The following is a 26,795-nucleotide window of genomic DNA, read 5'->3' on the forward strand; positions in this document are numbered from 1 at the left end:
AGAATCGATGCAGAATAGGTGTTAATTAGGCCTTCTATGGAGTCTAAAGTTGCAGAATCGCGAACTATAGAGGGCACTTTAGACATCACAGAGACTTCAGCAATATCCTCCATGTCTATAGGCATAGCAGGCGGTGGCGGGGATGCAATAGTAATAGGCCCTTCAGTAGCGGCTGAAATAATTTCAGTACTAGCTACAAGAGTCTTCTTCTTTTTTCCAAAGTCTGAATGACTTATTTTTGATTGTGGTGGGACCCCCCCTTTTCGCCTTCTTTTACATGGGGGTGGCCCATGTGCCTTTGGAGCTAACATAGATTTCTTTGCTTTACTGCACACTATTTTTGATGGTATAAGAGTGGGAGATTTTAAAACAATGGGAGTACTCGTGTGTGTACTAACATCAAAGCCAATCGTGTCCAGTTGAAAAGAGTTGGTTATACAGGGAATAATAACAGCTGGTTCCACAGGTTGGCTATCAATTGTGTGGAGAATGACATCGGTTAACTGGGAACTTGCGCTAATGTTCAAAGGAGGTAAGGATAATGGTGACATGCGCCGGTTTTTTAAGCTTTCCACAGAGCGGCGGTGATCAGCACGTCGCTCTGCCAGAACAATTTCCAGTGGAATGTCTGGTGAAGCTTTAGTAAAATAATCATCAAGGGTTTTGTTTAGCGACGCTCCCTGTTTCTCAGACATGGTAAATAAATGTAATCATCCACGAACAATGGGTTCTAAGGGCACAAAAGCACAAGGATATAATAGCAATGAAGCACGATAATAAATACCAAGGAGTAATGTCCAGTCCGGTCTCGATGGTTCTCGGAGGGTCTCAGAGGGTCCGCCCTTAGTCCGGGCTTTGTCCCGGGATATGTCCCGCACACGCGTCCCGCTAACGCGTGGGTGCACCAGATCTTATACGTTCTGTGAAAGGAGGGGGCGGAGACACGGGAAGAGGCGACAGGTGTGCTCGATGGATCACGCACAGCCTGCTGGGCCTCGCAGTCCCGTCCTCCTGCAGCAACGACTCTCCCCCACACAGCTTCCAATGCCCGACGGGGCTCCAAAAGGGCAGCAAACAGCACGGATTCACAGTCTCCTTGGCGAGCGGCCCCCGCGAAGCGGGGGCCGCGAGGAGTTTTAAAATGCACAGGGCAGAGGGCGGAGACACGGGAAGAGGCGGCAGGTGTGCTCGATGGATCACGCACAGCCTGCTGGGCCTCGCAGTCCCGTCCTCCTGCAGCAACGACTCTCCCCCACACAGCTTCCAATGCCCGACGGGGCTCCAAAAGGGCAGCAAACAGCACGGATTCACAGTCTCCTTGGCGAGCGGCTCCCACGAAGCGGGGGCCGCGAGGAGTTTTAAAACGCACAGGGCAGAGGGCGGAGACACGGGAAGAGGCGGCAGGTGTGCTCGATGGATCACGCACAGCCTGCTGGGCCTCGCAGTCCCGTCCTCCTGCAGCAACGACTCTCCCCCACACAGCTTCCAATGCCCGACGGGGCTCCAAAAGGGCAGCAAACAGCACGGATTCACAGTCTCCTTGGCGAGCGGCTCCCGCGAAGCGGGGGCCGCGAGGAGTTTTAAACTCACAGGGCAGAGGGCGGAGACACGGGAAGAGGCGGCAGGTGTGCTCGATGGATCACGCACAGCCTGCTGGGCCTCGCAGTCCCGTCCTCCTGCAGCAACGACTCTCCCCCACACAGCTTCCAATGCCCGACGGGGCTCCAAAAGGGCAGCAAACAGCACGGATTCACAGTCTCCTTGGCGAGCGGCTCCCGCGAAGCGGGGGCCGCGAGGAGTTTTAAAACGCACAGGGCAGAGGGCGGAGACACGGGAAGAGGCGGCAGGTGTGCTCGATGGATCACGCACAGCCTGCTGGGCCTCGCAGTCCCGTCCTCCTGCAGCAACGACTCTCCCCCACACAGCTTCCAATGCCCGACGGGGCTCCAAAAGGGCAGCAAACAGCACGGATTCACAGTCTCCTTGGCGAGCGGCTCCCGCGAAGCGGGGGCCGCGAGGAGTTTTAAAACGCACAGGGCAGAGGGCGGAGACACGGGAAGAGGCGGCAGGTGTGCTCGATGGATCACGCACAGCCTGCTGGGCCTCGCAGTCCCGTCCTCCTGCAGCAACGACTCTCCCCCACACAGCTTCCAATGCCCGACGGGGCTCCAAAAGGGCAGCAAACAGCACGGATTCACAGTCTCCTTGGCGAGCGGCTCCCGCGAAGCGGGGGACGCGAGGAGTTTTAAAACGCACAGGGCAGAGGGCGGAGACACGGGAAGAGGCGGCAGGTGTGCTCGATGGATCACGCACAGCCTGCTGGGCCTCGCAGTCCCGTCCTCCTGCAGCAACGACTCTCCCCCACACAGCTTCCAATGCCCGACGGGATCGTTTCTTCCATCATTGCTGGAGACTTGTCTGTGGCAAGGCTTGCCATATCGGAGCAGAAGAATCAAAAATAAAATTCCTGCTAAGAGTCCCAAAAGTAGAGGTAGGCCGCCATAGACAGAATGGACAAAATTGGGGAAAATGCCCAGAACTAATTCGAAGGGTGTTAACAGTCCCGAAAAAAGTGTCTTAAATACATGTGCGATGCCAATGGTATTTGACATGTTTAAAATTTGGCTTAGCATTTCTACGAAATGCACTGGGCAATTAGTTGATAAAAGGGAATGTATCTCTGCTGTTGTCCTTGAAACTTGCAGATCATACGTTTCTTTGGACGAGGTCAAAGGCACAGTTGTCTGTAAAAGAATAGACTTCATTCTGCTTAAAGTATCGATTCGAATAGAAGAGATATTTGTGAGAAGTTGGCCTGATGTGCAGTGTTCACTATTCTAGTGATCACTATATATCAGTCCAAACAACCCTTATTGATGATTGGTTGTAAGTCAACCTTATAGACCAGCTATCCTAGTAGCATGGATACGAGCAGTCTAAGGCTAAGACTCTAGAGGGCGTGTTAAGCCAGCTGTTTTACCATCACAGTACCCCTTGAACACCCAGTGAAAGGACACCACACAAGTGTTATGAAAATAAACAGTGTATTTATTAGAATCACAACAACCCTGTACTCTTTATGAGGACAGGGTGCTAGGCACACAACAAAACTCTTACGAAAATACTTAAGTTAGCACGTTATACACAAATGCCCGAGGGGCACGAAAAACCATATACTCTAAAAGTGGAATGCGAAATTACTAGCAGGTAAGTACAGTACTAATAGGCTTTGGAATCGCTAGGACTTGACTAGGGAATCGTTAGATTACTTCTAGGAGACCTAGGGGACTCGGGTGCAGAGTGCGCACTCTCACGCGGGATGCGGGACAAAGTCTATGGAAGCTAGTAAAGGCAAAGTTAGTGTTCACGGGCGAACCCGACCTGGTAGGAAGAAAACGACAGGGGATCCTGACCCTAGGATAGTGAGGCTATGCTGGGACACCGAAGTGCCGAAGTTACCTAGCCCAGGGGCTGCAGCTGCATAGGTCTGAAAAGACGTCGGGAAACTCGTTGCCGGACCAGGAGCCTGGAAGAAGGAAGTTGCTGGCAGGCGACCAGTGAAGAAAAGTTCGATGGATCCAAGCCTGGATCAAGGAAGAAGGAAACCTGAAAGCAGAGGGGACCAAGTTCTTGAATCACTAGCCAGTGATTAAGTGGGCACCAGGATGGCACCGGGCGAAGTCACCGCAGTCAGGTGAGTGGGCGCTGCTGGGCTCTGCAGTCTCTCGGACCAGGAGGCGTTGTCGGCAACCAGGATGGAGGTGCGAGCTGTCCCACGAAGGTTCTTGCTGTCGACGTCGCTGGACCCAGGATTGGGCAACAAGTCTTGGCAAATGCAAGGCCCACGCGGTGGACCTAAAATGGCGTCTTAGCCGGACCAGGAGGGTCCAGGGTACTTCTCCGATGGAGGGAAGCAAGGGCCAGTCTGTAGCAACCAGACTAGCAGCAGTGATGTCGTCGGGCGTCGTTCAGAAGGCCACAAGCCAGCGGGCTAGTAGCCAAACAACGCGGTGAGCAGCAAAAAGCAGAAGGGCCCCACGCAGATCGTGGAGATGCTGGGAGGCTGCACTTCGGTGCTGGAGCTGCTCAGGGTCGGGGCTTCTCGGACCCCAAAGCACTCACCAGGAAATTACTCGGCGGGCTTGCTGTGCAGAAGTCGTGCAGTCTTGAAGATGGCCGGTCCCTCGAGGTCTCGTCACACCCACGAATCTCAGCGTGACTGATGATGTAGGTAGAGGTCAGAGGTGCCAGGGAAGCCAGTTCTCGTCGAGCTGGGCAGTCTTGATCCGGAGGAGAGACTTGCAGCAGACCGCAGTGTTCTTAAGATGGTGCCTGCGGATGCAGGGTGACTACTCATTAGTCACAAGGGAGAAATCTTAGGAAGAAGTCTTGAGTTCCTTTCGTGGAAAGTAGTTTCAGGATTCAAAGATGATCTGATTTGGAAGGGGGCCAGTTCCTACCTTTATCCTGTAAAAAGGGGCTGGCACGCGACTAAGTCCTGCCCTAGGGGTGGGACTAGGAGGGGGGTGGTTACACCCACTTCCTTGGCGGGCTTTTCCCCAGCACAGGGTCTGGAGTGACCCTGGAACTGGTTCCAGCCAGCCTATGCACAGTGAGCACCGGGGTGCCACGTGCAGTCACCTTCCTCTGAAGCCCTGCCTACCTACAATACACAAAACCCTGTCTGGGACGGTGCTGGCACCGCCCCTGGCAGGAAACCCTTTGTCCTTATCTCCTGCTCTGGGAGGACTCCCAGCAGCAGGAGGGCAGACTTGTGTCTCGGTGGCAGCATCCATTTTGTGGATGCTAAGGCTCTGTCTGACTTTAACCGGGGTTAGGGGTTACATACATGTCGTGTCCCTCTAGAAGGGTGGAATGCTAACCCCGTCGCCAGAATTGGCGAGGGGTTAGTATTCCAATTCGTATGACACCTTACTCGACATGTTTTGATAAAGCGAAACCAGAGTTGGCATATAACCGCGAGGATTATAATGCACTTAAGAGTATATGGTATGCGATATCATGGAAACGGCTAAGGGATGGATCCCGAAAGCCGCAGACAGGCTCAGCTCATGCCAGAGCACCATCTCACACGATTCCAAGCACTCTGCCTTCAGGATTGTTAAGGCCTGCCATAGGAGTGACTGATAGGAGATCTGTGTGTCCATTTTAGGGTTAGATATAGGTATACTATATCCAAAGCAAGGGGTGATTACACCACCTTGCCCCAGCTGTCAAGCAGCCAGTTGTGTCAGATTTGGATGGCCAGCCAGGGGTGGCATAATACATGCTGCAGCCCCTGGTAGGCCCTGGGTACACCTATGCCCTGGGTACCTAAGGTACACTGTACAGGGACTGATAAGGTGACTCAGTATCCAATTTAGATATGTACCTAAGGTACATGGAATCCATTTTACAGAGAGAGCAGTAGGCCTGGGGCCCTGAATAGCAGGGTCCCAGGTCAACTAAGTCAGAAAACCAGCAAAACACCAGGCAAAAAGTTGGGGGCAACCATAGTCAGGGATCTACCTTCCTACATAACCCCCCCCCAAACGAAAGGAGATAAGGCTAGCCTTGCCAGGTAAGCCTATATTGCCTGAGTGGCCATATAAGGAAGTACCAGCACTGGCATGGTTACCCCCTATCTCATGGTCCACTAAGCAATCCCTCACCCTAAGGGTGTCTGAGGGTCTCCACCATAGGGAATCTCTACCTGTGGTGTGTTTTGGCAAAGTAAAAGGCTGGTGCTGAAATGGAGTACTGAAGTGAGGCTCCACTAATTTTGGGCTCAGCTTCCTCCAATCATTTTCCACCATAGAGGCCTTTCTTTCCAAGACTGAGTTGTTTTGGGCTCTCAGGGTCAACCTCTGGCTACCTACAGCTGGAGGTTGGGTCCCTCTGTTTGGCTTACTGGAGGGACAGGTCAGGTTTGGGGCCCTCAGGTCCCAGGTTTGGCTGTGCCCAACAGGGTCCATCTGTGGGAGGTCCCTAACTAAATTTAAGGGGGATCCCTCAGGAGTATGTTTTATTTTCACTTGGCTAGGACTACTAGCTTCAGTGCCCTTAATCTGCTGATTGGGGAATTCTTTTGGACAGGGGGCCCTTTGGGGTCCAACACTGGCCTCCCTGACCTCTACAGCCCTGGGCTGACTGAGGCAGGGTAGAGAGGGGCAGGTTACCTGCTCCAGACTGGGTCCCACCTTGGAAGGGTCCACTGACATCAGGGGTTCTGCCAGGCTAGGCCTGACTACCTCTGTGGCAGTTTCTTCACAAGGGGTCAGATCAGTTCCCTGAGGAGGCTGATCTTTTCCTAAAGTCTGGTGGGAGGGAGATTTCTCTTCCTCCTCAATGCTCTCTGTCTGAGTGGAGTGATCCATAGTTTCAGGCTTCACAACACTATCATCTGTCTGAGTTTGAGCTGTGGCCATCACAACTCTCCCAACCTTTCCAGGAGGGGGCTCAGTTTGGGTGTGGGCTGTTACCATGACAGCCTTGACAACCTGTTCTGGGAAGGAAGTTGTCTGAGATTGGGTTGTGACTGGCACAACCCTCCTGACCTGTTCAGGGAGGACATCTTGGACTGGGGCTGTGGCTATCACTGCCCCACTAACCTTACCATGGGTGTTTACCATTTTAGAATGGGTTTCTTGCTCAACTTCAGCCCAGGCTGAGAGCTCTAAATCATTCCCCAGTAGGCAATCTACAGGCAAGTTTGGTGACACTGCCACTCTCTTGTGGCCAGTGACACCTCCCCAGCTGAGATTGACCACTGCCATGGGATGATCTCTCTGTACTCCATCAATATTGGTCACCTGGTATGTGGCACCAGGTAAAAGTTGCCTTGAGGGGACTAGACTCTCAGTCACCATAGTGATGCTAGCCCCTGTATCTCTATAGGCCTCAACTTTTATACCATTGATGAGGGGCTCCTGTCTGTACTTGCCCAAAGTGTTGGGACAAGTTGTGAAGTTGGCAAACCCCATGCCAGTCTCACAGACAAGAGTATCTAAGTCAGGGGACCTGGTTAGGCCAGAGTCCCCAGGAACTCCCAAAGTAAATGCACCCAGATTCTTGGGGGCACTCCCACCACCTGGGGGATTACTACTAGTAGTAACAGGAGGTTTGGGAATGTTACTTGGGGGTATGTTTTCCTTATTGTTATTCTTTGGGCAACTGCTGTCAGTTTTTAAATGACCCACCTGTTTACAGGGATAACAATAAGGTTTCTTCTGGTTGTTGGAAGGATTCTGGGACCCACCCCCCTCAGAGGATTTTTGGGGCCCTGATGTGGTTTGATCTGTAGATTTATTCCCACCCTTCTCTTGAGGCTTGGTTGATTCCTTTTTCTGGTCACCACCTTGGTTCTTGGGCCTAATCCTGGTTCTGACCCATTTGTCTGCCCTCTTACCCAATTCTTGTGGAGAGGTCAGATCAGAGTCTACCAGGTGCTGGTGTAATAACTGGTTCTGACAATTATTTAAGACTTGCTCTCTCATAATAAGATTATACAATCCTGTGAAGTCAGTAACCTTGCTACCCAGTAGCCAGCCTTCCAAAGCCTTAGTGGCACAATCAACAAAGTCAGACCAGTCCTGAGACTGAGTTTTCTGGGTGTCTCTGAACAGCAACCTGTACTGCTCAGTGGTTAATCCAAACCCATCAACCAGTGTATTCTTCAGGACCTGGTAATTGTTAGCATCCTCTACTCTTGTAGTGAGGAGCTTATCTCTACCTTTACCATCAAAGGAGAGCCACAGTATAGCTGCCCACTGACTCTGGGGAATGCACTGCACAGTGCAGGCCCTCTCCAGAGCAGCCATCCATTTCTGGATATCATCCCCTTGCTTAAAGGGGGGCACTATCTTAGTCAGGTGTTTAGTATCTAAACCCTTCTCTCTATCTCTTGGGAGATTGCTGCCACCAGTGGGAGCTAACCCACTCATCTGCTGCTCTCTTGCCAGGGCAAGCTTCTCTTTGGCCAGGGCAATTTCTTCCCTTTCAATCCTCAGTTCAGCTTGTCTCATCCTAGCTTCATGCTCCCTTCTCTGAGGGGAAGTAAATCTCCTCTGTGGAGGATTCCTTCTCCCCTGAGAAGAGGCATTAGAGTGCAGAGATCTATTGGAGTCCCTAGAAAGAGATCTATCTCTCCTAACTCCAAGGTTAGGCCCACTTCGGGTTAGTACTGGGGGTCCCCCAGATCCTAGCCCAAGTAAGTCTAAGTTGGCCCTGGTTAGCCTTCTGACTACCTCAAGACCTTTGTCTACCTCATCCCCAGAGAGTTCCTCTTGATCCTCCTCCTCAACTGCAGTAGCAATGTTGGGGAGATCTGGATCCCCAGAGGTTCCCTCTAAGGCTGGCATGTTCTCATGTAACTGAGAAAGCTTTCTGGCATCATATGTCTCTAAGAGACCTATCAGAAAGGGAATGGTGGGGTTAGACCCCTGCTTCAGTTTTCTGGAGACACAGATCTGTCTCATCTCCTGGAAACTGAGAGCTGCATATCTTGAAGTGACCTGTGGAGGGTCAACACTGACCAGGGGAGTCTCAGTAGAATCTCCCTGGGTAGACATGCTTTTCTAGTGAGGTGTAAGTGGTGCACTTACCTACACTATATGTTTGCCTACTGATCCCTTGCTAGAGTTGTAGTTTAGGGTGTGCTAGGCCCTAGGAGCTACAACAGCTGGTTCAGTAGAACTCAGAGTATTCTAAGCTAAGTTATATGTACCTTTAGTACTTATGTGATCTTTCACAAGATATTCTTAGGGCATGTGTGGTAAAACAACAGCAAGCTCAAATCCCAACCGCTGCTCACCAATGTGAGAAGTTGGCCTGATGTGCAGTGTTCACTATTCTAGTGATCACTATATATCAGTCCAAACAACCCTTATTGATGATTGGTTGTAAGTCAACCTTATAGACCAGCTATCCTAGTAGCATGGATACGAGCAGTCTAAGGCTAAGACTCTAGAGGGCGTGTTAAGCCAGCTGTTTTACCATCACAGTACCCCTTGAACACCCAGTGAAAGGACACCACACAAGTGTTATGAAAATAAACAGTGTATTTATTAGAATCACAACAACCCTGTACTCTTTATGAGGACAGGGTGCTAGGCACACAACAAAACTCTTACGAAAATACTTAAGTTAGCACGTTATACACAAATGCCCGAGGGGCACGAAAAACCATATACTCTAAAAGTGGAATGCGAAATTACTAGCAGGTAAGTACAGTACTAATAGGCTTTGGAATCGCTAGGACTTGACTAGGGAATCGTTAGATTACTTCTAGGAGACCTAGGGGACTCGGGTGCAGAGTGCGCACTCTCACGCGGGATGCGGGACAAAGTCTATGGAAGCTAGTAAAGGCAAAGTTAGTGTTCACGGGCGAACCCGACCTGGTAGGAAGAAAACGACAGGGGATCCTGACCCTAGGATAGTGAGGCTATGCTGGGACACCGAAGTGCCGAAGTTACCTAGCCCAGGGGCTGCAGCTGCATAGGTCTGAAAAGACGTCGGGAATCTCGTTGCCGGACCAGGAGCCTGGAAGAAGGAAGTTGCTGGCAGGCGACCAGTGAAGAAAAGTTCGATGGATCCAAGCCTGGATCAAGGAAGAAGGAAACCTGAAAGCAGAGGGGACCAAGTTCTTGAATCACTAGCCAGTGATTAAGTGGGCACCAGGATGGCACCGGGCGAAGTCACCGCAGTCAGGTGAGTGGGCGCTGCTGGGCTCTGCAGTCTCTCGGACCAGGAGGCGTTGTCGGCGACCAGGATGGAGGTGCGAGCTGTCCCACGAAGGTTCTTGCTGTCGACGTCGCTGGACCCAGGATTGGGCAACAAGTCTTGGCAAATGCAAGGCCCACGCGGTGGACCTAAAATGGCGTCTTAGCCGGACCAGGAGGGTCCAGGGTACTTCTCCGATGGAGGGAAGCAAGGGCCAGTCTGGAGCAACCAGACTAGCAGCAGTGATGTCGTCGGGCGTCGTTCAGAAGGCCACAAGCCAGCGGGCTAGTAGCCAAACAACGCGGTGAGCAGCAAAAAGCAGAAGGGCCCCACGCAGATCGTGGAGATGCTGGGAGGCTGCACTTCGGTGCTGGAGCTGCTCAGGGTCGGGGCTTCTCGGACCCCAAAGCACTCACCAGGAAATTACTCGGCGGGCTTGCTGTGCAGAAGTCGTGCAGTCTTGAAGATGGCCGGTCCTTCGAGGTCTCGTCACACCCACGAATCTCAGCGTGACTGATGATGTAGGTAGAGGTCAGAGGTGCCAGGGAAGCCGGTTCTCGTCGAGCTGGGCAGTCTTGATCCGGAGGAGAGACTTGCAGCAGACCGCAGTGTTCTTAAGATGGTGCCTGCGGATGCAGGGTGACTACTCATTAGTCACAAGGGAGAAATCTTAGGAAGAAGTCTTGAGTTCCTTTCGTGGAAAGTAGTTTCAGGATTCAAAGATGATCTGATTTGGAAGGGGGCCAGTTCCTACCTTTATCCTGTAAAAAGGGGCTGGCACGCGACTAAGTCCTGCCCTAGGGGTGGGACTAGGAGGGGGGTGGTTACACCCACTTCCTTGGCGGGCTTTTCCCCAGCACAGGGTCTGGAGTGACCCTGGAACTGGTTCCAGCCAGCCTATGCACAGTGAGCACCGGGGTGCCACGTGCAGTCACCTTCCTCTGAAGCCCTGCCTACCTACAATACACAAAACCCTGTCTGGGACGGTGCTGGCACCGCCCCTGGCAGGAAACCCTTTGTCCTTATCTCCTGCTCTGGGAGGACTCCCAGCAGCAGGAGGGCAGACTTGTGTCTCGGTGGCAGCATCCATTTTGTGGATGCTAAGGCTCTGTCTGACTTTAACCGGGGTTAGGGGTTACATACATGTCGTGTCCCTCTAGAAGGGTGGAATGCTAACCCCGTCGCCAGAATTGGCGAGGGGTTAGTATTCCAATTCGTATGACACCTTACTCGACATGTTTTGATAAAGCGATACCAGAGTTGGCATATAACCGCGAGGATTATAATGCACTTAAGAGTATATGGTATGCGATATCATGGAAACGGCTAAGGGATGGATCCCGAAAGCCGCAGACAGGCTCAGCTCATGCCAGAGCACCATCTCACACGATTCCAAGCACTCTGCCTTCAGGATTGTTAAGGCCTGCCATAGGAGTGACTGATAGGAGATCTGTGTGTCCATTTTAGGGTTAGATATAGGTATACTATATCCAAAGCAAGGGGTGATTACACCACCTTGCCCCAGCTGTCAAGCAGCCAGTTGTGTCAGATTTGGATGGCCAGCCAGGGGTGGCATAATACATGCTGCAGCCCCTGGTAGGCCCTGGGTACACCTATGCCCTGGGTACCTAAGGTACACTGTACAGGGACTGATAAGGTGACTCAGTATCCAATTTAGATATGTACCTAAGGTACATGGAATCCATTTTACAGAGAGAGCAGTAGGCCTGGGGCCCTGAATAGCAGGGTCCCAGGTCAACTAAGTCAGAAAACCAGCAAAACACCAGGCAAAAAGTTGGGGGCAACCATAGTCAGGGATCTACCTTCCTACAATATTCAAATAAGGCCATATTGCTGCCTCCATGTCTGCCTCCATGTCTGGTGTGCTGTTTGGATACAATACTTGCATACAGCAAGTGACCATGGAACTAACGCTTACGAGATAGGCTTTCCCTGGCACCATGCCACAACAGCTGTGGTCATTTATTAGAATATAGCTCCCGTTAGAAAGCTGTCTAAAGAATGGCTCTATCTGTGTTGCAGGAGTGCCGTGCAGGTGACATGAAAGGTTATTTGAAGACCCTTCGCTGGCTCCATGCAGGTTAATACCTTGACACAGAAGTGTACCGCTTAGTGATTTTTTACAATTTTTACCACTAAGAAATACATCCTTTTTCTTTTCACTGTAACATGTGTGTGTATAAGGTAATTTCCATGTTGACTTGATGTACCCTTTACCCAACCTTTCATACTGGCCCGCTGGTATATACTCTTGGCAATATTTAAATTGGAAAGTTGTTATCGGGATTGTAATTATTCCGTGTATTATCCATTCAATGACCGGTCTCTCTGACATTGTCAATGGTAATCTCTCAAGTTTTTCAATGCTCAGAATCGTATAGTCTGCTCCTTTTTGTGCCAAACTGATTTGTTTATCAGTAAGGTTAAAGATAGAGAATAATGACGTTGTGTTGATTAAACGCCATGGTACGTAGCCTGAACGCAGATTTTGCAACGTCCAGCCAAGCTGTACAGTAGAACGTAATTGGGACTGACCATGTTGTAACATTAGTAAGTCCTGCTCTATTATATCAATAGCAGATGATACAATACTGTCCAGTCAATATATTCCTGAGGACAGAGTCGTTAACCCATTGTCCACAACAGAAAGGGATTTTTCCAAATTAATACGATCAATTTCTCGTATTTTTTCTGCTGTTTCAATTTGCGTTTCTTTCCAAGCCTCGTTGTATGCAGCGTATATACCGGCCGCTATGAACCATTTTTGACGCTGTTTGCGTGGTCCCAGTATGAAATCACGCAAGTCAGCACCGTCTTTAAGTAAAGTCAAGTGTTGCTTAATTTCAGCCAGTGTGGATTTCTGTAGCCATTCGAGGCAGAGGTTCCCTACACTGTATGTTGTAACTATCCCTGGATGTTGTCTCTGGGAGTATCTTGGGTCTGGCCTGGTCATTTTGAACCCCTGTATTTTGTTCAGGAATCTATCTTGACAGTTATTTGTGTCTGTGGGCCAGATCAACCATTTCTTTCAATCAGGATGTGTTCTGTTTTGGTATAAAATATGGGATACGTCTATCTCCACATCTGTAGTGCTATTACTATCAGGTATGGGCTTCGGAATAGACGGTGTGTTTAAGTCTTTAATTTTGGCCAGGCCAAGACAGGTAGTCTGTTGAATGGTGTCATTCAAGAATATTAATTGTTCTGGGATCATGCAGGCTCTAAACAATGCTTCTAAACCTTGGACCTGCCATTCTTTTGTACCCCAGATGGTTTTTGTTTCAATGTTGTTTTTTCAGAATTCAAAACCAAATGTAATCATTTGTTCATAAAATGTTTCAGAATATATCAAATTAGTATTTGTCAGCATTGTTTTCATTCCTGTCTTATTTAACATTTTAAAATAAAACGTTTCTGCATCACTTGTGTTAAACCCTGAGAAGTATGGGAATTTCTCATAAAACGTTTTTGAGCTGCTTCTAGGCGGTGTTGTACAATGTTCCCATTGATTATAATTAAAACCATTTCTAGGTTGAGCAGATTTATGCCAATAGTGATGACCAAAATGATTGTAGCAATACATTTCTTCATAATTTAATGAACCCTCTAAATAATCATGTTCTATGAATTTGGCTGACATTACTAAATCTGACATCATATTATTAATATTTTCAAAGTCCCAATCATCAGAAAAAGTACTTGGTGTTACAAAGTCACTTAATGAAACCTTGAACTGATGTGGATATTTCAAGAGCTCAATCGGGCCATAAATTTCATAATCCGTTTTGTCCCATGCTACCCCACCGGGTATTTGATTGACTGTGATGTTCACTGGTGATAGTCATCTTTTTGTGATGTGAGAGGACGTGTGAGGCTTTAGGACCAAGTTGATGTTCTGACTTGCTGTGTCCATTGTACTATATGTTCCATCAATGAATTTTCCCAAACATAGAACCATGATGAGCCAAAGCAGGAGGAAAAGTACACCTAACACAATCCAAAATTCAATCCATGGTGAAATCATATATGTTTCTTTTAGTTGGTGAAAAAGTTCAGTCAATTTTTCCTTGAAACTTTTTGTTGCTGGCGTTTCTTCATGCTCGCTTGGATCTTCCGAAAAGTCATCGAAATTGATGGAGTAGCCAGATGCAGTTCTGTCAATTGCTGGAATTGCTTCCGAATTTTCATTTGCTTTTGGATTTTTCTTTGTTTCTTTAGCATAGTCTGAGGCTACTTCGCTGTAGACTGGTGTTTCTTGATGAACTGTTGAAATTTGGGTTTCAAGAGGCATAAGTTCCATGTCTTTGTTGCATAGTCCTTTTTCTGGTATCTGCAGTTTCCACTGGAATGAATTCATTTGTGTCCACTGTCTCCAGAAGATTCATCAAGATCTTGCGAGCTATGGTCATTTCTGCTGCGCTGTCTAGCATTGTCTAGGCCCACTCTCCGTTTTTCAGTTGTGTCCTCAGTATCCTCGGCATGTTTTATTATTTTAATACTAGCTACCTTCTTTCTTGGAAATTGTAATTTTTTACTTTGATGAGCAGGTTCCTTGTCTTTGGACTTGATGTGCTCTTCTTTGTTTTCTGACTGTCCTCTTCTTACTGATTTCTGTGAGGAAGTCTGAAAAGATCGAGAGGGACGTGTATCAATATCTTGATATCTGTCAGGTTTTCTCAATTTATCCCTATCTCTAAGGTTGTATCTTTTCTCAGAGGGCTCCCTCTGGGGAGACTTGTCACCTCGTTCTGGAGATCTATCTCTTCGTTGAGGAGCCCTTCCTCTGGATTGGAATCGTTTTTCTTTGGGAGTGGATTGTTTATTTCCATCCCAACTCTTTTTTGGAGTGTTTAGATTATTTTTAATGAATGTTTTTTCAGGATTTTCAAGTAGTTGGGTTTTACTGGTTTCCCACCCAAACTATCTCTTCCTAGTTCTTCATGTGATTTTTCTATGATTCTGGCAAGTTCAAAAGGTTGTTCTGCTATATCTGTTTCTTTTAGTTTCTGGAGGTATGTTATATTGTCCATAGCCAATTGAACTAATTCTCTGTATGCCTTTGTTAATTCTTTTAGTTTAACTAAGAATTCTTTATTTGACATCATTTTAATGTTAGGATGTGGTGTGTAGCTGGCTAGAACCGGCCACGTTGCTCCTGGTCTACCTAGTGGACCGAGCCTGGTGATGTGATTTTGATGTTTTAGGGCGCCTTTAAACCAGAGAAGGTGCTCTTGGTAATTTAGTTGGATTTCAACCTCCTCGAAAGGAGTGTATTCATCCGGAGGTTCCTCTATTTTATAATAGTGGAATTCGTGTGTTACAGTGTTTGCTGCAGGAAAGTTTATCCATGAGTAGAATACCTCTGTCTGCCGATATTCATGGGCCTCTACCACGAATATGACTGTACCACCTCTTGGTGTTAGTCGGTTTTTTATAAGTTTAAGAATTATAGCTTTCCATTCGTGTCATTTTCTTGGAGACTTGTGTCATCCGCTAGGAGTTGAGCTGCTATTCTAGCTACCTCCCTTTCGTCTTCACTTTCCGTCATTTTTACTAACAGAAAGTTTTTTGTTGCAGATCACGTTTCAAGGGAAACAAAGATTAGGTGCACAATAATTTGGAACACTGTATCCTTCAACGTTGACTAAACCAAAAACTATACATAGGATTCTTATCCTACTAAGTTCCGGCTGATTTTAACCTTTTACCCACTCCAGACGTCTTTTGGAGTTTTTACGGGAAAAAGGGTCTGTGTGAAAAAGCACGACTGAGTTACTCTAGCGTCTTGCGTTAGATTATCGCCTTACCAAACGTTGGGCGCCATGTAGTGTAGTTCCTATTTTCCCTATAGGCTCTGCGCATTGGAATAATATAAACAGCAGTGTAGACGTAGGACTGAGGTCGACTAGGTCTCTACTAACTATATTAGACTTAATTAGTTTTGCCAGCTAGCTCAGAGGTCACTAGAAACTTTCTCGAATAAACAAGGAGGTGTTTAACTTCCCTGGATAGACAAGAAGGGATTAGCTTCTGACAACCATAAAACATGACAAATTTGCTCCCTCAGAATAAGAGTGTATCTCTAGAGTCGTGTGAAAACAATAGACAGTTATTTCACTCAGTCAATTGTGCATACTTAGTTTCACCAGAGTGCAGAGAAATAGAGAGACGGGCGTTTTCAATAAAAGGTGTTATTTATTGAGCAGTCTTCTTTCTCATGCAAGAGAAATGAATTGCCACAATTGCAATACTTATAGTAAAGTAAAGTGCGTACAGTAAAAGGAGTGTTATATAATAATACTGTAAAAGCATTGATATGGTTTCTTAGCCATATGATACTTTAAAATAGATAAAATATATACATACATAAATACATTGACTAACGTACTCAACTGGTGCTTCTAAATACACCTACCCCGATGTACCTGACCTAAGCCTAATACGTGGGAAGGAGTTAATAAGTAGCAGTTTAAGTTAAGTTGGTTTTGCCAAGAATCTGAGTCAAGAATTCTCTTTAAGGGTTTAGTCAGATCCGTACCTGGGTAATAGAAAGCAGGACGTCTGGTATCTCTTGCTCAGGACTCGATATCCCAGCAACCCGCAAGGGCGGCTGAAAACACCGGAGCTGGATTTTCTCGGCTGGAGAAAAAGACAGCGTCTTTCTCACTGCGTCAAAGGGGAGGGGCGGCGTCCGTGGGCTCTCGCATCAGCTGGGCTCTCGGGCAAGTAGATAGCCGCTCTGCTCCAAACCACCGTGTGTTTGCTTAAGGCAACGTTGGTATATTTATACCTGAAAGGTGCCGGGTTTGACGTAAGGATGGACATAAGACGTCAATAAAGATGTCACTAAGAACAGGCCGTTCTTTCAGTGCTCACAGGAGTTCTAGGACAAATCAAAACAGAAGCATGGGGATTTCCCAGGTTGCTGGAGGTTTGCTTTGTTTAAAGAACGCGTTGTACTCTCTAGGAGTCTGGGGAAGTAGTCTTGCTTAATTTGACTGCATGGGCTACAACTAAATATGGATATGATTCTTATGCCTTTATAAGGATATTATTTATTATAGCCATTCAAGGGCATAAATTAGGAATATTGAATTAGGGTCCTAGATAGAAATACAACAGTCGAAACCTTTACGTTTGCCGATGACCTACGGTTGGTGTTTGATATTGATTCTTTGACTTCCTCTGTGTCTAATTTCCAGCCTACCTTGAGCTTTATCAGAGATTAGATGAATGACAATCAACTGAAATTAAATCCTGATAAAACTGAGCTCATTCTTACAAGTGGACCAGCAAACCAGTAGATTTCTAACTTTTGGCCTCCTATGCTGGGTAGCCCCCCACTTCCAGCAAGCTCTGTTAAGAGCTTGGGGATTGTGATTAGTAATGATCTGTCCATGAAGGCCCAGATTGGCTCAGTGGTCTCCGCCTGCTTTTTCCACCTGTGAAGAATCCGGAAGATCAGTAGATTCTTGACTTTGTTTGTCTTAGCCTTGGTAATCTCGTGTATTGATTACACCACCTCATTATATGTTGGCATTCCTGTATATCAATTACACCGTTTGCATTTGGCGCAAAACCATGCAGCCAGGTTAATTGTTCGCCAGCCTAGATGACATCATGTCAAACCTTTGATGAAGAGTCTACACTGGCTTCAGGTGGCTAAACGCTGTGCCTTTAAGTTGGGCTATACCATCTTTAAAGCCCTAGCCGGGAATGGTCCAGCTTTTATTTGTCAAGGATTCATCGCTATATCCCTTCCCGGGAACTGAGTTCCTCCAATCTTAACCTGTTGACAACTCCCTCATTTAAACGCAAAAAACACAGGGCTTAGATTTGTGGACCTGGCCCCGAAGTTTTGGAATTCGCTTCCTGCGGAAGTGAGGTTGGTAACCCCTTATTCACAATTCAGGAAAAAACTTAAGACCTGGCTGTTTTCCCAGGCATATCAGTAAGCTTATTGTCTCGTCGATGCAGCATCCCTCTTGCTCTTATCACCATGAAACCATTTGGTGTATGCGCGCTCAATAAGTACTTTGTACATATCATAACATGTAGCAGACCAGTGGTCTCACTGCATCTGGAGCCATTTAGATACATAAATGCACTAAAACCAGCTATGGACATTAAATACACCCAATTCACTCCAGAAAGGAACAAGTCTATCTTTCCATCACTATAAACAATTCTACTCAATGAGCCCATTAGCAACGCTGTCACCGGCCTGAACGGCTGTAACTTCCAGGGAAAAAATAAGCAGAACATCATGGCTGTCCTTTAATTTGTACGCTGTATAGACTACGAGCTAAGCAGAAATGTGCTGGAGCTAAAATGGTGCCCTATTGTCAGGCAAGAAATGCTGCTCTCTCCTGTGCACCTCACCTGTCAGCAGGTCACCTTGAGATACCAGTCCAGGCCGCTCGGGGAGCTTTTGTATTGGTGGATCCAATGGATGGAGGTTAGAGATGGATGGTTGCGGGGGGAGTTTAATCTAAAATTTGCATAAAAATCAGCAGTTTCTACAACAGGGACTCATTCAACATGAAATTCATTACACAGATTCCCACACTTTGGTATTACAGAAGGGGCCGCAGACACATGTGTGGCCCCTTCTCTAATACCGATAACGCTGGCATACATACAGTGCCAGTGCTATCTTCAGGGGGCGTTCCCTAATTTGCATGGGGCATGCCCCCATTCAAATGAGGAAACTCCCCATGGAGATAGCAGTGACTCTTTATGTGCACCAGCGCTATCGGTATTACAGAAGGGGACGCACAAGTGTCTACAGCCCCTTCTGTAACACCAAAGTGTCCCAGCGGCGCACAAAGCGGGTGCAAACACCTGTTGCGCCCCCTGGGCGCTTTCTGTAATACGGCCCCTTAAGTATGTTTATTCTCTACATTATCTGTTGGTGCACATATGCCTGCCACACAGACAAGGCATCTAATGCCCCTTCAAACATGCACTGTAGGGGAATATGCATGCCTTCACCACCCTTGACTCATCTTTGTTTTTACCCCTCCCAATGTTCATCCTTGATATCTTCAGCTACTCTCAGTTCCATCCCAACAGCCATATTTCATCTACAATTAGCAAGCCAGGACAAGTGTACACCTATCAAATGATGTAAAACCTTTAGTGATATCATTGGTTGTTTACATGAAATCATTTTGGGCATAATGAGTAAAACACTTTTTAGCTAAAAGGGAGAAGTAAAGCTGATATCAAATAAGTAAAGCTGATATTAAATATATCGAAAATGCTTTATATTACTTCCCTGTTGCTGTTTATCATATAAATATTGGTGTATTTGCAAAGGATATATCCTTTTCTTGCTCCCGAGTTAGAGATTTTGGTGGTACTTAAAAATCTTCCAATTTCGGGAGCAAATGCTAAATAAGGAGGACAATATATTGCGTGACGTCCTGCTACCCGATGGATAGAACAGAGGAGAAAATTAAACTAGATTCCCCCTTGAACTGAACATTTTCCTCTAGAAATTGAATGGTGTTCAATTTCAGCTCAACTCTTAATCAGGCATAAGAACTGATCTTTGAAATGCTGTAAATGTGCCTGGACTCAGTCCTTTCATTACTATATATTACACACACAGTCAGTCAAATACACTTTATTCGATTTGGTAAAATCATAAAAGGCATACAAATTTACATACATCCATGAAAATAGAGCAATTCATATATTTACAAACTCAGTGTAAAAACTCTTTTAAAACATATACACTGCTGATACTCGGAAATGAATTAAAAATGGTTAATAAAAACAATCAGAATAATACATTCAATGGTATATTTTTCATTTTAATTCTAATTGCTGCCACTAAAAAACTAGCCACATGGAAAGTAATGCGGGTGCTACATGACATCTGAAGGTGGATGAGAGCAGGTCTGACTTGAATAAAGCCAGCCTCTTTCAGAATTGGTAGCAAATATTTTTACCTTATCCCCGCATAGAACCCGCAAAACATGATGAAATGCATGGTGTCGTGTTGCGAAAAGTTATCGCAATTACAAGGCGGGCCATCTTCTGGTTTGCACCACGATTGATAACTACCCAAGGAATAATGTATCAGATTGAATAGGACTCTATGGAAGGGTTTGGTTACGGTCTTAAGATATGGCTCTAGTGCGGGAGAGATTGTTAGCATATAATGCCGTCTAACTGAGGGTTTCAGAAATTCAAGCTCCTCGCGGGCCAATCTAAGCCTGTCTAAAAAGTGTAACTTAGTCCAATTAACGTCCTCCCTTCTGATACAAGAAGGCGTTAAAAAGAGCTCCGGGCGTCCTAACTGACCAAATGAATATCTCAGGTATTCAAGCCAGGGTATTTTTTTTGCGTGATCCAATACCATGACATTTTTCAGAATAACATGGTTCAAAGTTATTTCTGAGTTGAGCCATGTTTTTAGCCAGAAAATTAATGGGGCTAATTTCAGTTTATATGAAACATAATCCAAGCCCACCTCGGAATGGATTGAGAAAGTGGGGGTGGGCTGGGGAACAGACAAGAGGTATCTTAAAAACCTGTTCTGAACTCTTTGAATCTTATCAAGTGGAACATAGCCCCAAACAGAAGCGCCATATGTGGCAATTGGCATACATTTTGAATTGTAAACTTTTAGAAGAGCCTCCATAGGCCTAGCCCCCAACCTTTTTGAGAAGCCTATGAGAACTGACGTGGATCTTGCCACGGCAATACTTTTAGCCTTAATTTGGGGGGCCCATGTCCCCTTCTCATCGAAGAGAACACCTAGGTAAGAAAATGCTGCCACCCTGGAAACCACCTCACCCTTCCAAATAAAGGTTTTGAATTTACACTTATGTCTATGATTACACACACGTTTTTCATGGTAGAAATGCTGTATTAAAACTACGCTTTTTAGAAAACAGTCATATTATCTTCAACGGGAATTGCCAAAAACTGAGCACAAGGCTTCTACAGTATCTAATTAGGTAGTTATTTTGAAGTAGGATCTAAAAAAAAGCTCAAATAATTTTAAACATTTTTCAAATGTGTTTTTCATTTAATGGAGGCCAATCACTCTTGCAAATTTGGTGGTTGCTCACAATCTGCCATTTTTAGTTCCTATCACGTATATGTTTACCACTATGTTTAACAAATTTAAAACTAGCACATATAAATGTGTAAAGTATTTTTGCAGCCCATAAACAGTAATGAAGGGAAAACACAACACAAGAAAAAACACACAAAGCGCCACTGCAAGACCGAGTGAAAGTCACAAGTTCAGGCTGAGCGCCATGGAGCATGGGCGAATACAGGGATCAAGTTAGTCCCAGTGAAAAATGTACCTTTTCAAATTCCAGTACACGGTGGAGGAGCTTGCAAGGAGCATGGATAGCACTGGAGGTCACACAGGGGTGTCGATGCTGTAGCATTAAGCACAGATCTTGCATTGGCAGTCATCACTGGTGGTAGCTGTAGCACGATGAGTCGGATTCACTGGTGCTTCAAATTGGGGATTGGCACGGACGGGAAGACCTTGGAGCAGATTGGCCCATTTGCAGTTGCGAAGAGCCCAAAACGTTTAGATTTCTTCTTTTTTTCAAGGAGGAGCTCAACTGATGCCACTCCAAGGATGTAAGCCCTGGGAGGCACCTCTTGGAGATCAGGAACTCACTCCAAAAGAGGCTACCATGGCTCAAGCAGGTCTAATTGCAAGTCTAGTTGCAGCAGGTCAGCTGGGCAGTTGCAGAGAGGCTTCTGGAGAATGTTGTGTCGCTGTAGCTCAGAGCAAGAGGTCAGTCAGCTGACCCCTGGAGTCAGGTGGTCCTGGGATGAAGGATACAGGTCAGTCTGCCTTCTCAGACAAAAGGGCAGCCCTTAAGAAGCAGGGTAGTCCTCTGCAGCAGGATAGTCCTTCTTCTATAGAATACACAGTTCCTGGAATTTATTGAAGAGTGGTTCTGAGGGTCCAATTTTCATACCTGCACCCCCTTTGAATTGCAAGAATCTTCTGGCGTTTTCCTCCTTCAGAAGTGTATGGATTTTCTGCCTCCCTGACCTGGTCCCAGTCTGTCTGCAGGCATAACAGGCTAGTATGAAGTACTTTGTGTGTTAACTGAGCAGTATCCTTTGAACTGCAAGTGTGACAGGTGACAGCTCCAGCCCTCCCATCAAGTCAGGATGGCCTATTCTGACAACAACCATACAATCTATGGTGCGGCAGTTTTGGAGGAGTACACAAAAGCTAACTGCACCTAATCATATGACTCAAGAAACAGGCTGCAGGAACCAAATGGTTAAGAGAAGAAAATGCCAATTTTCTAAAAGTGGCCTTTTCAGAATTCTACCTTGAAATCTGACGTTGCCATTAAAGAGGATTTTAAAATATATATATGTTAATAAGGCAACCCAATGTTATCCATTAGGAGTGGTAGACCTTGCAAAAGTGAAAAACTAATTTCAGAGCTTTTCAGTACCAGGACATGTAAAACATAAAAGTACATACAACTCACCCAGCCCTATTGGCTGCTTATGTCTGCCCTAGTGGGTGACGTATGTATAAAAGGCAAGGTTTAGGCATGGCAATGGTCTACTTTACCAGGTCCAATTGGCAGTTAAAAACTGCACACACAGGCTGCATTGGCAGGCCTGAGACATGTTTTAAAGGGCAACTTAAATGGGTGGCACAATCAGTGCTGCAGGTCCACTAGTAGCATTTAATTTACAGCCCTGGGTACATTGTAGTACCCTTTTACTCGGGACGTACAAGCAAATTAAATCTGCCAATTGGGTATAAGAAAATGTTACCATGTTTAAAGGACAGATCACAAGCAGTTTGGCACTGGTTAGCAGTGGTAATGTGCACAAAGTCCTAAAAGCCAACAAAAACCGGTTCAGAAAAAAGGAGAGGTGAAGGCACAACATTTGGGGATAGCCCTCCAGAGAAGGCCACGTCCAACTGTAAGCAAATGTGGTGTTAATAATTGTAAAACTATATTTAACTATTTATACATAGCGTAACGATTTGGTGGCAGTTGATAAGGTTAATACAAAATTGTTGTTGGCCAATGCAGTTATACTGAACAACAATTACTTCTGCTCTTAGTCAAGACATTCTGGTAAAACCTCTTGATTGCATTATCCAAGTCAAATCAACTTTATTCGATTCAAACAAAGAATCATAAAAGCTTACAGTTCAGTACAGGTTTAAAAATGAGAAGAGTTAATCAATTCATTAAAAAACAGGTACTGTGAAAACGTTTGCCAATTTAAGATATAGCAGTTAAAAACTTCCTTTTAGTGATGACAGACCTCAAGAATCTTGCCACTACCACACATGTAAACAAGTCCGGAAGCAATTGTAGGTATAAGTAGGCTGGTCTGCATTGTCTATAATTGAACAATTTCATTAGAGGCTTTATAAAAATAGTCCTTAGGTCTGTACAAACGTTGCAGAAAAACAGTACATGAATAGTTGATTGTTTAGAGATCTGATCGCAAGGACAGCATATTAATTGACGAGACCAATTGTTGGTAGTGGGAAAGGTTGTAACATTATTAAAAATATCTAGCCTAAAACGTGTCAATACAAATCTATGTTGAGCATTTAAAACACCAATTAAATATGGTTGCATCGTATAATAGTTCAGTACCATTTGGTTATATTTTACGGTGGACTTCACAAGTTACGTTGTTAATCTCTTTTCCACTAAGTTGTTCAGGCATATTTTCTATAAGGATGCTCTTGATCAGTGCAACCAAGATTCAGGATTATCGTAGTATTCAGAATGACAAATATACTGCATAAAATTCTTTATGTACTTCAGCCATGGAATTTTCAATGCATGGTCAGCACCACAACAGACTGTATGATGGCTCTGTTAAAGACTGTGTGGTCCAATGTCCAAAGCTTGTGCCATAGGAGCACTGGCTGCACCCTTATTAAATCTTCTAGATAAGTTACGCCCAACTCTGCATGACACACAAAGTTTGAGCAACTGGTTGGGAGCCCCAAAAGATTTTTAAGAAACCCATTTTTTAAAAGCTGTAAGGAATCGACATCTACGTGTCCCCACAACTCAGAGCGGTACATGGCTACTGATCGGCATTTGGCGTTAAAAAAAGCTCATCATATCCCTGGGAGATTTACGTCCCATTTTCCTGGAAAAATTCGTCAGACCCGCAATTGATCTGAGGAGTTGCATTCTTCTCGATTTCACTGCACTTTTTCAGTTACCATTACTATCGAACTGGATTCCCCAATATGAAAAAGTTGATGTTAGGGGTAAAATCTCATTTCCTATTAAAATCTTACGTCCCTTGGCTAGCTTTCGACCAGCTTTCATAACGTACGTTTTACCTTTATTGATTAAAATACCTAGGTTCTCCATGAAATGTACAAATGTATCTAAAAGATGCTGAAGAGCATTGGGGGTGCGGGCCATAAGTACTGGGTCATCCGCATACAATAATATTTGTACTGGCCTATTGCCGATTTGGGGCAGATCGATACAGGAGTCCACAAGGGTGCTGCCCAAACCATTGATATATAAGTTAAATGAGAACGGCGTGAGCACACACACCCCTGACGAACCCCCTTCTTAATGTCAAGAGGGCTTGTGCATTCACCATTCATACCATATCGGATCTTGGCAGAGCTCATTGAATACAAGTATCTGAGGTAGTTGCCGATAGCACGGTCAACGCCCATCAAGGCCATAATTGACCAAAGTTTATCATGGGCGACACAGTCGTATGAGGAGGTCAAATCCACAAATGCCAGGAACAAGTTGCCCACTTTTATTTGTGTGTACTTGCTCACTAGCAAGTTCAAGTTGATGGTCTGCTCTGTGGCCCCAACACCCTGGCGAAAGCCATATTGGAAGTCGGACAGAATATAGTGACAGCCTGCCCACTCCTGCAATCTGTCCAGCACAATACGACCCACCACCTTGACCAGCGAGTCCAGCAAGGAGATGGGCCTATAGTGTATGGGACAGTTTCGGTCCCCCTTTTTAAATATAGGCACAATATGTGATTTTGACCAGGATGCTGGAAAACAAACTACCCGAAAAGACTTCAGGACCAGGGTCAAAAGAGGCCCCCAGAGATCAATGTTGTCTTTAAAAATGTCAATCGGGAACACGTCGGGGCCAGGAGCCTTCCCTCTCTTGCTAGCTCCAATTGCCCGGATCACCTCCTCCAGTGTGAAGCTAAAATCAAAATACTTCCACACTGGAGTGGGCCCAGGGGAGATATCTCATGCCGGCCACTGAGTTCTCTTGGTCCTTTTCAGCTGAACCCATATATAATTTCTCAAAATGGGCCACCCATTCTTGTTCGATAATTGCTGCCTCTACTCTGGGTTTATCATCGTCACAGCAGAAGGGAGAGTTTACAATACGCCAGAATGACTTAGAATCTTTATTCTGGCTTGCTTCCTGCAGACGTTCCCAAGCCTCCTCTTTAAGAACCTTTTTGCGATGTTTTAGTGCTAGCTTATAGGCCCGCCTACAGTTTTGTACTTCTGTGTTATTCCTAGGCGACTCTTTCAAGGCCTTCTTTAACTTATTGTGTGCAGACGTGCAAATGTGGTCAAACCATCCTAGCTTTTTCGTTGCCCCTCTAATCTGTTTGGTAATCAACCCACCACTAATCTCCTCACTAATGTGTCCAAAAGCCTCCACGACCGTACTAGCATCAGCAGTCTCATCCAAACAGACCTCAAAAGCCCAACTCTGTTTTATAATGACTTGCTGTAAAAATCGAGTTGAGTCAACCATGGAACAATGCAGGGTAAAGCCGCTTGAACGGGGAAGTACTACATTCTCCGGGGCAAGCGTGGATTGCCCTTAACCAGGCTTGCTCTGAAGACTAATGTCCAGTTCAAAGCTCTGAGGAAAGTGATCGCTCATTCCGATATAGTGTAATGAAAAGTTAAGAACAAGTGCAGAATAACGTTTGGGAAATAAAAGGCTAGATAGGAATAAAAAAATAAAAGTTGACAACTAGTTAACGCAATCAAGGTGTTGTACAAAGTGATTGTTTTATTTTACAAACATACCCACATGAGTGTTTCAACCAGTTTTGTGGCAAACACATGACGATGGATGGAGTGCTAAAACTTTTCAGCCACTCAGCCCCAATCCAGAGATCTGGGTTCAATTTGTATGTTCTTTTGTTGACTATGCCACCTCAGTTCAGACTCAGCTATATGCAAATCAGTCTTGACCCTGCTCCTCATGGGATCAGTCCAGCCTGAACTTCCAGGCCAGGTCTTCCCTGGACTGGAAACAAGCATTCTGGGACCGATTTTGGAGTATCATCCACTCATCAGTCAGGCCAGCTTGGATCCAAGGCACAGTGAGCAAGTTTGAGGGCAGAGTTTTTCCTAAAGAAACAGTTACTACACATGTTTGGTAAAGTAATCCTAAGTCAAGGCCTCTAGTGACTATTAAAAGCCCTCTACTTCAGATATGGGGCCAAGTAACATGAGAGGGCTGATGGCAAGTGAGAGAGATTTTGGCAACTGGTACAGCCCAGAACAGGAAGGCTACCATGGTATAGAAACATTCCACCTACGGAGACAGATCTAAATTAGAGGGAACGCAGATAGACAAGCATCAGACTGTTGTAGTGGGAGGTCTGTACCAATGCTAAATGAATAATTGATGGACAGAATGCAGAACAATGTCATACATCCACCCAAGTACGAGATCTGGGCCTAAATCCATAGGTTTTTTGCTCACCAAGCCATTCCGGTTTTGACCCAGCCATATTCAAATCAGTGCTGACCCTGAGCCCAAAGGGAACAGTCCAGCCCGAACTGCCAGGCCAGGTCCTACCTGGATTGGAAACAAGCATCCTAGGACCGGTTTCGGGCTTTCAGCCCTCATGGAATGTCTGTACCAGGCATTAATGGCTATGTGCTTTTATTGTCTTTAAAGGAAAACCCAATCCAATGACCTAACATAACAAATAACAAATATGCCGTGTACTTAATAGACTCATGTACTCATGAAGACATATATAAGGCGGCCAAGACAGTTTTACAATAAGAGGATCCGGTT

Source organism: Lissotriton helveticus, chromosome 12 (assembly GCF_964261635.1).
Source record: "Lissotriton helveticus chromosome 12, aLisHel1.1, whole genome shotgun sequence".
In the NCBI taxonomy this organism is placed as follows: domain Eukaryota; kingdom Metazoa; phylum Chordata; class Amphibia; order Caudata; family Salamandridae; genus Lissotriton; species Lissotriton helveticus.